The sequence below is a fragment of the Numida meleagris genome, chromosome 2, assembly GCF_002078875.1.
Source record: "Numida meleagris isolate 19003 breed g44 Domestic line chromosome 2, NumMel1.0, whole genome shotgun sequence".
Taxonomy (NCBI): Eukaryota; Metazoa; Chordata; class Aves; order Galliformes; family Numididae; genus Numida; species Numida meleagris.
In genome coordinates this window covers 113,240,456-113,255,851 of record NC_034410.1, presented here as the reverse complement: position 1 = coordinate 113,255,851, position 15,396 = coordinate 113,240,456, and positions in this window count along the sequence as shown.

Here is a 15,396-nt window from a genome sequence, read left to right as displayed (position 1 = left end):
AGCTAAGTCCAGGTTAGATAATTTGGTTGAAAAGCCTCAGTCTGCAATTACTCTTTGGAGAGCCCTTGTTCCAAAGCTTATTTTCTCCTGCCTTGATCTTCAGAAGCCCACTGCAAAGGCTCTGTCTCCTGTTAGAAAAAAGGCACTCAAGTGGGTTCATGTATCAGAAGATGAATGAAATCACCTTCAGAGACTATTTTGAGTATCATAAATGGTTTTAGTTTTTGTTTAGTGTGTGACATAATGCATGTCACATAGAACACTGTTGGTTACAATAAACAAGTGTGTAAGATCATCTGAGAATAAGTTAGGTACAAAGGAAATTTCTGCTACATGGCTCAGAAATCTGAAGGTCTTTTCCCTACAGAGCGAAATTTCAGTAAATGCATAGAAATTTGATGTCAGATGTTATGAGAAAGGAAAACATATAAGTTCTTAGATAACTGAATGAAGTTAAGGGAAATTTAAGGCCAGAAATGCTTTTGTCTTTGAATGCTCTTTTATCGTATTCCAAATAGGGACTTCATGTCATGGACCTGTGAATATAAAGACTGTTTTTAAATCTCTACTTCTTGCATGACTGACACATTTCAGTAACATCTTTCAAGATATCCTTTGCACACATTTATTTTGAAATAATGTATTGAAACTTTAAAACCTTATTAGAATTTTTTTTCTACAATTACACTCCTAAATTCCATGATCAACATTTAAGCTGACTGCCCCTTACTTTAATATGACCTTACACCATGGCAGCATAAATATGACAGTAACTGCCAGAAACTAAACAGCTTTTGTACTGTGTTCTCTGGGTATTTTGTTACATATTGATGGAGGGGTTAGTTGATTGAAAAAAGAAAATGTTTTGTATTCTGGAAGAAAAATACAGAGTTTGGAACCGAGTAACGTTGCCTGGGGAACGTTTAATAATATTGCCATGCCTGCAACATATCAGGGAAATGAACTTTCCAGCTATGCCTAGAGATCCAGGATCACTCCTTACCCTCCTTTTGTTTGTCTGCTGGCTTCGTCTTCTTAAACTTCATTCTACTTAGGCCATTTAATATGAAGAAAAGGATACTGCTTGAATCTTCTTTAGTAATCTTTTAAAATTGAAGGAAATCAGGAGGAGGGGAATATCAACCTAGAGCAAGCCACTCTCAGGAGTGGAGTCTCTTCCATTGGCAGTTCAGGGCAATTTCCATTCCAGTTCCCTAGACAGCTTTATGGGGAAATGGGATGTTCTACTTCCATGGTTATCACTGCAGCAAAGGCAATGAAATACCCCCTTAAGAGGAGGTCAATAGAGTCCACTAGCAAGAGCAGGAGGTTTCAATGGAGAACAGAAGATGAGAAAAATTGAAATAAAGGATGGATTTCAAACAACAGTGCCAGCATTTTATACATATGAATGTCTTTCATCTACCAAAAGTACCTCATAGAGCAGGAAAAAATTAATTCATAAACACAGCAGATATCTTGTGCATGTGAACTAGGATGAATGTCTCATGTTACTCTGATCAACTATCACCAGGAAAGAGGAATGGTGATCATAACATTATATGTGAATTTTTGTTTTAAAATTCTGGGAGCATTTTGCACAGTCTGAATAGCGGGTATGCTGGTATCAGTGGTAAAAATTGAAATAAAGAGTAAATTAACCTAGTATGGAGTGGGAAGTATTTGAATGTTTGGATTAAGACTGCAAAAGTTGATACGGGCAAAAAGGGGATGCTTTGCATATACTTCTTTCATTTGTGCATGGGGATACAGAATTACCATTACAAAAGCTGAAGAGATAGAGTTGTGGATGAGATTACACAGCCACAAAATGCTCACATTTGATGCCATCAGCACTGTAACCATATCCCCATTTGGAAAGGTCAGTTTTCACAGTGGTCTCAGCCCGATTTCTAATTGTTTGTGTACTATTATTTGAACATAAAATCCTGTAATTGCTCCTTTGGTGGGAACAAATTAGTGAACTCAGAATGGTCTATCTAAAATCGGAAACTAGGAGCTGAAAATATTCCTGACGACAGTGGTATATTTCATGTTACAAATGCACCAGAACCCTTAGACCATCAGATACTTGCATTCATATTTTGACAGCACCTGCTACATCTGGGTGGTAGGTAGAGCCTGCTCCTACCTACCTGCAGCTCCACCAGAGGCAAAAGAATGGAGGACTTATAAGAGGAGATGCATTGCTTTGTATGATAAAAGGTACTTTCTTTGTCTGGCAAACCACTCCTTTTGTATGCACATCAACCAGATGGCCATTTCAGTTTGTCTCCGGCTGTGAATCAGACAATATGGCAGAATTGAGGGAAAAGCAAAACCTTCCCCTCCACCCCTCCTCTCTGTACATAAAATTAGAAATCAGCAACCTTTGGGGAGATTTAATTTTAATACTTCATTTCTTCGACAATTTAGGGTCTTTTGACTTATCAGTTACTGTGCACCATTCTCTTTAAGGTGGGAATAGCTAAACGTTTAAATATTGGGAGATAGGGGAAAAAAGGGAGGAGAGAGAGATTATGTAAAAAAGAGGTATGAAGGGAAGCATTTATTCAAAATAATAATAATAAAAAAAAGGATAATTCCAGTGCTTTCATTTGATACAAGCTACATTTTACACTCTGAGATTCATGATGCCACTCAAGTAGGCACTGTGGTTCCCCTTCGTATCCTTTTCAGATGGTCTATACTTCTTCCTGCCACACTGTAGATCCTCCTGTGAATACTGGGCAGCTAAAATTGCCTGCAGAATTTGTGGATAAAGTGATAAAGCAGCTTGTTTCAGGACTAGGAGGTGAAAGGCACCTGCCACACAGGCAACGGATGTTGTACGCTCATGATTCCTAAACCCGACAAGTTCAACTGTACAGGAAGAAACAAGGTGAGAAAAAGGGGGCAAACAGAAATCTCAGTACAACTACATCTGCAACAAGAGCCCTAGGGGCCTTGGCTGTTTTGCTCCCAGGGCAAAAAGGCCTTGCAAGATTACAGATACCTATTGAACACAGCATGAGGTTATTAGCATCACTCCAAGTCTCCTGACACTGTCCATTTGCCTCATTTGGCACAACTGAGTGGGATAACATTACAGATTGTAGTCACCAGAATTTGACAATAGCTAGAAAGAGAACCAAAGCCATGATGCCAGAAGGAAAACTCCCAGTAGGAGGTGGCAGGTCTATATCAAATCCTGCATTTGGCTAGGGTTAAAATACTTCAGTGCAAATGAAAAGCATGTATCTAAGTTTTAATAACTGTAGGCACAAACTAAATCCATGAGTTAAATCTTCAGTTTGCCTGCTGTTTCCACCTACTAGTATCCAAGGTACTTCAGGCATTTCTCAAATGTGTGAATAGAAATATTGCACAGCCTGTATTCACTGCAAGCTCAAGCCGACTCTTGGAGAAAGTCTCTGCTAAAAAGAAGAGAGACTGCTCCTCTGGCAAGATGCAGAAAGCTCAGTTTCAAGCACAGGACAGTATCTAGTACTGTACATAAGTTCATAACATCCTCTTGGCTCATAGAAGATCTCCAAGAATGACCACGGAACCTTATGTAAAATTAAAGAATAGATGTACTGTTCTGTTCTACTATTTAGAAATACTAAAATCAGGTGCTCTCAGTATCTGCCTCCCAGTAGGTAAGAATTCCTGATGGCTTTTATTAAAACAGAGTTTCAAAAGCCTGCTCTAAACTTTTAGTCAGCAAACACTGTGCACAATTTAATAGCAAGGGCAGTGGAGAAGAGCATTGTCCTGTGCATCCCTTCTTGGCCACACAGAATTTATACGAAAATGTGCATTTTGTGGTTTCCTTTGTGTTATATAGAGCTGGATAAATTAAAGTACATCTTTAATAAAAAAATACACAGTATTCAGTTTATAAGTATAAATTTTGCAATAAACTTTGGGAAGGAAACAACACTAAAAATACTAGGGAAAGTGTAAATTATTATTGAGCACTGCTCTACTCAATAATAGAAAATTAGCTGTAAATAACTCAATTTCAAGAAAATTTGGGTTGTTTTCACCTTAAATAATTTGTCCTAAAGTTCTGGAAATCAGATTTCCTGAGGCTGACTGCTTTTAAACTGAAAGTAAACAGGGAACTGAAAGTAGCAGGGAAAAAAAGAGAGTTTTGAAATTATTAGTTCCAATTCCTATGTATTAACTTCTGTTAATAGAATGCTATGGGGGCTGGTGGATATTTTACCGCTGAATGTTTTACGATAACTTTGCCCCAAAAGTATGAGGATAAACTTGCCAGAGCAAAGACTGGATGAGATAAATTTAAAAAGAAATGATTGTCACGATTTTTCATGTCTACAAGTTTGGTTTGTTTACATGAAAAATCTCTACCAGAACTGAGGATGAACTCTGGAATGTCAGGTAAATACTACCAAAAAAACCCAGAAAAGTAGAGGAATCACATAATCACAGAATAACAGGGGTTGCAAGGAACCCCTGGAGATCATCTAATTCAGCCCTCAAAGAAATGAACATTCGAGTAATTTATTAATTTTCTCTCAATCTTTCAAAATTTGTATTCTAAAATTTAAGCACTTAAAATAAAGGGGTTTAATTTTCTACGGTATTTATTTGAAACTGATTTCCAGCTTTATGTGAGATATCTTCCACTTTACAAGCTTGTTTAAGCTTTTTCTGTTCTTTTCTAAGCTTAGGGCAGGAAAGACATCCAATACAGTCTGAACTCTGTGCGATTCTTGAAGAAGCTGTGAAATTAAAACACCTCAGTGCAAATCTCAGATCTATGGGGAATAACTAGTTCTATGTGATCAGGCGTTTCTTTGCGCATCAAATTTCTTGCCTGTAGAAAAGAGATAGAAATACGTAACTCTTTTGCAAAGTACCATGAGATCTGAAGAATGTGAGCATACTATGTAGTAATTAAGTTATATTATCTGTTAGTACGTTGTAGGTACCAGATGTATCAGAGAAAGACAGAAGAGACCATGTGATGGATGAAATGGAATAAACTCCCTAAAGGAAGTTCCTTGCTTATCTATGAATTTTACCAAGATGTTAGGAAAACGTGGTGTTCTAAAAACAATCTGTGATCACATTTCTTTCTTTCTTTTTTTTTTTTTAATCTACAGAGTTGTAGAGTTATATTGTTGTTGGGCGTATGATAACTATGTTCTTGGGAATACTGCATTCATAATATCTCATTTTGATACCCCTGCCTTATAAATCTAGCATACTAGATCTTGAATGCAAGCACAGAAATCCACGTACTCGTTTTTATTATAATGATTACAATAAAAAAGAGGAAAATTTTTGGTTTGCTTGGCAGTTAAAAAAAGCCCTTAACTTAATGGGCAGGAAAATTTTAGCAAGGTAGCAGAATATCTCAGCACAGTGCACTTTTCAGATGATCTGCAATCTGGCTATAAAGTCACTTCAAACTTGTGAAAGAAAATTCCAAATGTCAACTTAAAAAAAAAAGCTATTTCTCTTCTTTCAGCTGGCATGCAATTTTAGTGTTAAATAAAATTTACACACCTATGTAAACAGATTGCTCAATATTAATGTTATGTTTTATGTTTCTATCATTCCTGAGCATGTCTTCCACAGACGTATGTACAACCTGCAGTATATACATATATATTCTCTTGCTAATAATGAGTGAGCCTCCGGAGACAAAGCCACCTCTTGTGCAGATCTTAGGTACATGAATAACCTTAAGTGCATGGCTCATTCCATTCATTTGGATATCTCATGTATTTAAAGTTACATATGTGCTAAAGTGCTTTAATGAATCAGGGCCAAAACAAGTAGGGACTAGAGCACTGTGGCGATAATGATGCTCTTATTGTAAGACTCATTATCCCTGTTTTTTGCACGAGTTCTAACAAAGCAAAGATTTTGTGATTAGTGGAAATTCTTTAAGGTTTATTTTAATTTGTTTGATTTCGTTCCATTGTGCGTGGCCCATTTTTATGCCTGTGTTTCCAAGGAAACAGTTGTAAAATGGAATTTGATATGATGTGTTATCAGGTTCCTTGTCAGCAAGTTTCAAGTGATAGTTATGAACTTGACAAATTAAGTTTAAAAAAATTATGATCAGAGCATTAAGATAGAACTACATGTATAATGTTTGTTGTCATGTGAATAATCTTTTAGTGCTTTAATTTGTTTGGGAACAGAAAAATAGTTTTGATTGCTGCAAAGTGGTCATAGTATTGATAACAGATGTACAATATGCAATGCATGCAACACTGAAACCAGTTTTGGAGTATGTTGTTGTTCTGATCCCAGCAATACAATCTCATGAGGATGAGCACTGAGTTAAATCAGACTGACTTCGTTAATCTTTATTAGAAGGCTAATGATAAAAGGAAAGTGAAACCCAGTCAGGGCTTGTGTCTTATATTGCAAAATCCAAGTAAGAGCTGTATATACGAGGTCTGGGTGGATGGCTTACTTTGGATGGTATTTTCAATCTGTCTCCAGTGCAAGCATGAACAGAAATGGTTTTTCCAACATATTTGTATAAATGTGTGATGTAGAGAACAACTTACAAAGTGAAGTCCCAATCCTCAGCTTCTTTATTATTCTTACGGTAATAATGAGGAACTCTTGAGTAAATATATGTTAAAAAAGAACCAACTGACCAGTCAACCAACAAACAAAAGACATAACTAGAAAGAAAGATGGCTTCATTATTAAAAAAAAAAAAAAAAAGACTGTAGAAACAAGTTTGTGTGCGTGACATCTCTGTGAACTCAAGAACAAGATGAGCAGGAAACTCCAAGGATATTGAGGACTCCATTTCACGTAATGCTGTTTCAGCAACACATTGCAAGAGAAAACATTTCAGAAATAGTTCAGTGTTCCATTGGGAACCACTTTTTGTGTATTAGTCTGTGTGTTCCAGCTGCCTTTACTGAAGTTAGAAGAACTAGGCAGGACCCCAAAAAGCCAGAAAGATTGACCTCTGAAAATATTATAGAATCCCTGAGTTTGAGAGATGGAAAACAGAGATTGGAGCATGTCCCAAAAAAAACTCCCTTTCAAAGTGAAGAAATTATCTGGTTTAGTTTAAATGCAATCAGTATTTGTTTCAGATATTTAATAAAAGTTTTGTTAGGACTCCGAATATCACAATTTCTTTGTCTTTTGTCTGAGCATCCCTGGGAAGTATGCCACAAGCTGAGACATCACTCTATGTACCCTGACCTCTGGTATGTGATATGGCTTGCCCTGAGGTCTCAAACTCCCTCTTGACAAGATATGGGACTACATCAATACTCACTTCTGCTCTCTTCTGGCATCTGCACTCCCTTTTCCATGAAACTTAGGGTGCTGGAAAAAACAGCTGGGATTTCCAGCAAAGGCATTTCCCCAGCATCAGGATACATGATCATCACGCACGGGAATTACTCCTGGTTCCTTTTACGCAGAGCTCAAGTGTAAAACACTAACAAATATGAAGAATTGGACAGTATAATAAGTAGAGCCTAAGGAACAGGAAGCATGCAAAAAACTTTTGGCAAATCAAGGAACAAAGCCTGATTTATCTCTTTATAGGCTGTATTGATCTTTGTCCCTCCATTATAAGTGATCTGTAAAAGAAAAGAAAATACACCTAAATTATGACTACTGACATTTTCAGAGAGTTGGGATCTGTTTTAAAAGACAGAGAATTCTCTTTGTTGTTTCCTTTTTCTAGTCTCGTAAATTTAGGGGCTAAAACCCCCAAACTCTAACTTTACTAACACAAGAAAATTACTGCCTGTTCCTAATTTGGTGTTCTTATCTTGAATCCTCGGCAAATGTGATCCCAGAGAAGTGAATCCAAATTTTAGAAAAGAAGAAATTATTTCCCTGTAGACTAAAGTGTTTTGGCCTACCTAGAAATTTGGTATTGTTGGAATTAGCATTAGTCCTTGAAGAGATGTATTTCTGACCAAAGACAGGTGAGATGTCATAGCTGAATTAATTTCAACCAAGACTCTACATGGAGAATTCACCACCATTTTTATAGTTATAGGTGTGTACAGAAGCAAACAATATATGTATTTTATGTTTTTAATTTTCCTTGCGTTAAGCCTGATTGCAATTGATGTTTTTACATTAATTATTTTAATAAAGTTCATTTAAAATCACAGTAGCTTGACTTGGTGAGGCAGGGATGAAGTGTACTCTGTATCTGCAGAAGCAAGTAATTTCATCAAAAATGTTGCATGACTGTAGTTACATTTGCCATAGTCTTTTCCCTTTAGTAACACTTTAAAAGAAGGAAAAGGAAAACAATTCATCTTGAAGACAATTGAACCTGACATGAAAGACTGTAAAAGCTTGAAAGATGGTCTAATGTGAAAATACATATTTCAGCGATTTGTAAATTGTGCATTATATACTCAATGAATAATTGTGGTCTGTTTACCAAATACAAATATAGACAATTGTTAATGTAGTATCGTGTCAGTCCATGCGACAAAGACTATATTCTTGATACAAAAATGCACATTGAAGAAACAGCACCAAAGAAATAAATACTTGCCACTGTTCAAGCATTAATAAAAGAACTGCTCTCATGTCACGAGAGGTTTGGAAGAAGTCTCATTTGGAGGCAGCTGAAACTTTTAAGACTCCTTTGCCTAAATGTATATTATAGGAGTGCAAAATGCATCCACATATGATGTGTTGTTATCTTGTCTGTCTCTTTTTCTAATTCTGTCTTTTAATGTCATTTAAAAATGGCTAGGGGAGTGTTTTGAAGGCTTGTAAGAAGAAAAGCCTGCTCTTGTTTCCAAGATGAGCCGTGCTACGAAGCCTCGGGAATCAGTTTGGGTGAGGTATTACAAACCCTTTAAGAAAACGGGAGTACACAAGCTGTAACAGCTCTATTTAAAATAGAAAATCTACATTCTCTGTGTATGTGAGTGTGTGTGTGCATGTGCGTGCAGGCAAACATGGCATTCAGGAGAGTGAAATGAAATGAGCCAGAAACTTCTCACATTTTCCTGGCATCTGTGGCGTGTCGCCATATGAGAACCATATGACTGCTGGCAGATTGGCATGTCAGCTCAAGCATGTACAACTTGACCTCACTGAGCTCTGTGTTTATCAGTTTATAACAGGAATATTGATACAATTTTAGCTGCAGTCTTTCTGTGCAAGGACACTTCATCCTTTCACAGTCCTAATTCTCCTTTGCTAAAATGACAGCACCTTGTTTTTGAAGTTGCTTTTCCACTTGGGGGAAAAAAAATAGAAAAGGCGGCAGAAGACAGCAGAAAGCTGTTCTGTGTGCCAGAATGATGTTTCATTCATTGTTTTGTTAACTGTGAAGTCCTTAGTGGAGTTTGTCGTGGGATTGCCTGGCTGACTTGCTCTGTCTCTGCAGTTGAATACCATGATAGTGTTAAAGACAAACGTGGAGACATTTTCGGGTGGAAACAAAAATCCAGAGTGATGTTAAAGGTGAAAGTCAGCACTGAAGTATGTCTGCACTGAGCAGATTGATATTGTCCCTGTTTTCACTCTGAAGAAGGATAATACAGAATAATGTGGACAGGTGTCTTCGCCTCACGTTGGCTTTTGATGTCCTGATCTCCAAAGGAGTGAAATTCATCTGAGCGTATATGTAGTTGCCACAGCTCTTATATATGCAGTTAAATATCCAAATGATATACATGATATAAAATCTGAGACAAATAGCTCTCCAAGAATGAGAAAATGGATAGAAGTGTAATCATAAATCTGAGTTTGCTTCAAAAAATCAGACAGCACAGAAAGCTTCTCTGGCTGTTTATGGCTGGGTGAGAGTCGATAACAGTGAAATGATGTGGGTACAGCCCTGAGCCGTGACCTGGATTGCAGAGAGAAATAAAAAAAGTACAGAGAGTACTTCTAAAGGTAGGATTTCACGTAAGCTGCCTTCAGCAATATTATTTCATTCAAGAACAAGAGTATCTCTCTGATTCTGAAGCACTTAAATGCATATTTCCATTGTGACTTGTTCCACTTAACAGTGTGGAAAGATGTTGTAACGAACATGCATCAATTCACATTAATACCTGCAATTGCTCTCACAATTTTTCAGAAATATTGTTATTCATCTCTGTTCAAGATTCCTTGAAGGTTAAGCCTTAAACTGCTGCGACTTTCTGATTTTCTCTATACTGGCAAATTAATTAGAACTTCATTAGGGCAGATTCTAGGGCTGAAATTTCAGCTTTCTCACAAAACCACTGTCCTGATCAGAAACATAATGGGAACAGTATTATGATGACTAGGTACTTTGTAAAAACCTGCATGAAGAGTACATAGAAGAGCAGTGCTGAGCACCTGCAGGAAATGAATCAGAAACCTTCCAGAAGTAAAAAAAAAAAAAAAAAAAAGGAAAATGAGCAGTTTTACTTGTTCTTCTTAATTATTTCTTAATTTTATTTATTTAATTTTAAAATAGGAACTGAAGGAAAGTGGCATCTAAAACTTTGGTGTTGCCAGAAGCAGAGGATGGAAGACGTGTAAAGAAACATCCTACTGTATCCAGCCATGTAACTGTATAACTTGGGCAGCCTGCAGTGATCAAAATTGCTATTCAGAATATCCTTGAGGAAATTTATCAGAAAGTCTAAACCATTTGTATATATTTTCCAGAATTTTCTTCAACAGTCCTTTCACACTGATGGAGCAGAAGAAAGAGAAAAATAGAAATTAAAAAAGGGAGGGAATACGGATCTATTCTGATGAAATTGAGTGCAATTTATTTCTAGTTTGTTTTGGCACCAAATCTGATATTACACTAAAGCCAAATAGTTTTGCATTTACCCACTCTGTGTTTACCCTCACAAGGTATGGAATTTAAAAAATCAAAAGTCTCAGAATCTTTAATGTATGACAAACTCTGGTTTAGTTTTCATTATCTGAAAATGTCATCTGAATCTCTGCTGATAGATTGAGAAAACTTGCCATATCAAATTACTGAGCAAAGATGTCCAGTCCCTGGAAATGAACAGTGAACAACGTCTATTTGACAATTGTCTTCTCAGTTGGCCAAGAGATACTCTATCAAAAGCACCAGTACAGATCGATAATGACATCAAAGGGGCAGAGTGCACACTCAGTAAGACCATTCAAGATCGTATACGAGCACAAATTCTCATCAATGTGTCAGTTCGAGAATTTACACACAGATTTGCACTGTTGCACACATACATTTAGCATGGAGAACACATGGACAATTATGGGTGGGCTAGACTCTCTCCAAAACGTATAAGTAGGCTCTCTGGTCCTTCTCCTTCTTTAGGAAAAAGTATTGTTCTGAATGGTAGCAAACATGCTTAGTGAAGTAGTGAGAACTGAAAACATGCCTGTGGCTCATGATTTTGAAATGCCTTTTTATGGAAAGTTAAAACCACTTCTGAGCATTACATTGATCTTATACACTAGGCATCAAACAGTAAAACAGTATTCATCTGAGAGTATGACATAAATCTGCACTAAACAGCATAAACAGCTATTACTGTAGTTACAGTATAAACTTGATTAAATGGTCTATTTATACATCAACAAGAAAACTCCTAATCATTAAATAGTACTTAGAGTAAATGGACAAGTCAAGGTGTTTGTGCCTTTTTGTTTCTTTCCATAGATGTGTAGTATGAGAGGGTACTTCAGTGTATAATTCAGAAGGGAGAGAAAATCATTTACTGCAGCATGTGGACAGGTTTGAGTGAGAACAGATTTCCATGCAGCAATGAAATATGAGGAAGGGAAAACACCCCTTTTTGAATGCACTCACAAGCCCTGATTACATGGCCCACAGCTGGAGTTAATCCAGATTCCTGGTTAATTAAATAGTAGCAGTCATTCTGCTGCATTACATCAAAATGCACAAAGGTGACATGGAGGTGAAATACTAAATGTGATATCAACCCCTCTTCATTGCTACTGAGAAAAGATTTATTTGAAATCTTTCAGTGAAAATATATTAACTGTCTAGGATAAATTCTAACTACATAGAGAAATGTGAGATATGTGTGGCCTTACTAACATTCGGCATTTTGTTATTGAAGAAATTCTGTACCAAATAACCCCTGCTATATTTTTCTATGAGAAAATCTATCCTATCCTATCCTATCCTATCCTATCCTATCCTATCCTATCCTATCCTATCCTATCCTATCCTATCCTATCCTATCCTATCCTATCCTTTCCTAGGCCCGTATTTTAATTTGTTTGTGAAAAAGAATCATTCAAAGTTTTTTCCTTCATAGGAACTTCAGCTGAAGGATCACAACAAGAAAGAACGAAGAAACATTGTCCCAGTATAAATCTGGGCACTTATTTATCCCATGTGGAGGACTTTTCCTTCATCATCAACTTATCTATTTCTTTTCTTCTGCAGGAGAGAGTTGGAAATATACCTCTGTCTTTGGGGGCTAGTAACTCATCTGTTGTGTGAGATGTGAAATGCACAATCCAACCCTAATTGTATGACGGAAGTAGCTGGGTGCAAACTTTCTTCCAAACTTAAAATCATGTATATATTCTACTTCTCCCTAGAAGAAAGATCTTTTCTTTATTGACACTGTTCATCTGTAGCACAGGTATCCTGATTTTAAGGCATATCACGGGCTGCCTCATTTAGAAGACGGAAATACTTGGGAAAACGTGCACCATGGATATCTTCTTTTTCAATTTTTTTCCATCACATCATCTCATATAGGGAAATAGTATGGGTAGATATTATAGGATTATGCAATTTTATAACACTATATGACAAACATGGCCAACATTATTGAATTACAACAACAAAAATAAAACAACAACCTTGGTTTCCTCTTGTTATGGAATATACTGCATGAGTTCTCTTTTTTACCTGGCTGAAACCAACAACAAAAAAACTGTTGACTACGGGCAGTAGAGAGGGTGTGGCTCCTTGAGCAGACTGTTACTAGGTAGGTAAGCAAAAAGTGGAGGCGAGATGAAAAAATTAGGGCAGCAACATTTTCCCCACAAACACATTGCCCCACTCCTTAAGATTTCTTTCTATACTCTTCCCTAAAATCTTGAGCAGAGAGCAATAACCGAAATGGAATGGAGACTGGTTAACACTTTCCAAAGTAAAATGTTATCGTTACATAGCTCCTTATTAACTAGTGTAACTCATTTCACAGATATTACTGAGCCAAAAATCAGCAGGATTCAGCAAATTTATAAAACCCTTCTGTGGATATCGATACTGAGAGCATTCAGTCACATTGAATTAGACGAAATTATCTCCTAACATTGCAAGTACCCATATCCTGAGGAATAAAATGTTCTGATTGCCTGCTCATCCTGGCTAGGACATTATTTCCAGCGCAGACAGTTGACTTCAAATGGTTTTTTAAACCTTGCTCTGATACATCAGAGGCCAATTAAATGGATTATTGATCTGACCTGGCATGCTATTTTTGTGTTACTTCTGATGCTGTATATCTTTGTATCTGTCTTAGCATCATCACTCTTATTCTGTTCCAAGTATATCTTTATGCAAGAATATGTTTTTCCTTCATACACATTGGCTGCCTCTGTCCCATTGCCCTCTTCTCCACTTCTGAGTCTTGACAAATCATCTTTTCCCAGAATTCCCCTACGAGTTTCTTCTCAACCACTGACACCTTTCAACTCAGCGAGAACAACTCATAAAGGCCTTCTTAAAGACTAAATTTCTGCTTCCTAGAGACTAAGGTCTCATCATCTTTCCCATCTATGGTGGCACTCTGCCTTCTTCAATGCCGCTGAACTTACCTCCTTGGAAAATGCTGATCTGATTTTCAAAATGTAAGTGCTTTCTTCTTTTTCCCCATCAGAATGTTTTGGGGCATACATTCCAAATCTATTGATTTCTGTCCCCACCAATCTTTCTGCAGTCCTTTTTCCACTTTCCTGCTATTCTTCAATAGCCATCAGTATCAACTCTGCTCATTCTTTCTGGAGGCTCGCTGCTGCAGGTTTGGCAGGGATGGGAAGGATGTTGATAAACACATTTAAAGTGTCCTGACATCTAGAAAAAGGAACAACATTTCAGAGAAAGAAGAGGGTTCCTCTGAAGTCTGCTTAATGAATCTGAAAAATCCTCCCAAGGAACAAAATTTTCAAGCCCAGCTTCAGTTTGCCCCTGCTTTTGAAACCTCGGGATTGTCTTCTCCCCACCTACCTCAGGAGAGATGCTTTGCCACAGGCCTGCTCTCCCAGGCAGCCCACTGGGTGCTGCTGGCCCCAGTTCATGCTGCCCTGCCACTCCTGGCTCCACTTCACTCTCCCTCCTGCTCCTGGCAGCAGATATGCATTGGAAACACACTTTTGGGCACTGTGCTCCAGGCAGTGCCTGCTACGATACAAACCATGGGTAAATCATGTCCTCTACAAAATGAAGAATTTTGGACCAAGATTGGAGGATGTCATCTCCATCTTCTTGCCAGCCACGTTCCAGCCTTTGCAATACATTCCCTTTATGATGCATAAACAAGGCGAGGATCTTCATCTGCATGTGTTTTGTGTGTACTCCATACATACATATTGTGTCTGTGGCCAGTCTGGGACTTTCAAGAAGGCATAGGACTCCTGTGTGGGCAGCAACTCCCATGAGAGTGGGCTTTTCTAGCACGGTGGACACGGGTCTCACCACTGCTGCAGCAAGGTGGAGCAGGCTTGGTAGGGTTGCTGTCCTACAACTCAATCCTGTCTCCTGGCACTGCTGAGGATGCCTGGAGCACTCTGTATAGTACATCTTCTCATTTCACTGTTATTGCATGTTCTTTTTTTTTTCTCTGCCTCTCTGCTTCTATTATTTCTTCATCTGACCATATTTGACCATCTTTATCTCTTTCTCCATATATTACTCTTATTTCTTTCTTTTTGCATGTTTACACTCCCTTCTTCTGGTCAAAACAGAAAACTTCATTTCTTAAGGTTTGAAACTCAGGTTTTCTGCTTGGCAGCATGGAGTTTCCTCTCCTCCTGGTAGTTTCCTTTCCTTCCCCCAAATCCAGTTTTAAAAACCACAGGAAATGTAAGCTAGATAGGATTAAAAAGAAACCCAGTGTTAATAAAATGTCATTCAGGTTTTGAATGACAGAGTGAGGCTCTATATTTGATATATTATAAAAAGCCTCAAACACCACTATATTATGTGAAAAAGTAACTGCTATTCATTGTGAAGGTGCCATTTATCAGCATCTGAAGAGGTTATTCAAGTGAATAGATTAACAAACATGAACTAAAGTGTAATGTTTATCAGCTGTCCTGTTTAACTCTAAATAATATAGCAGAAGATGGCTCTTAAAAATGAAACGGCCATCAATCAATATGTGTTGCCATTTTGCACACATTATATATAGCCCTACGGAAACA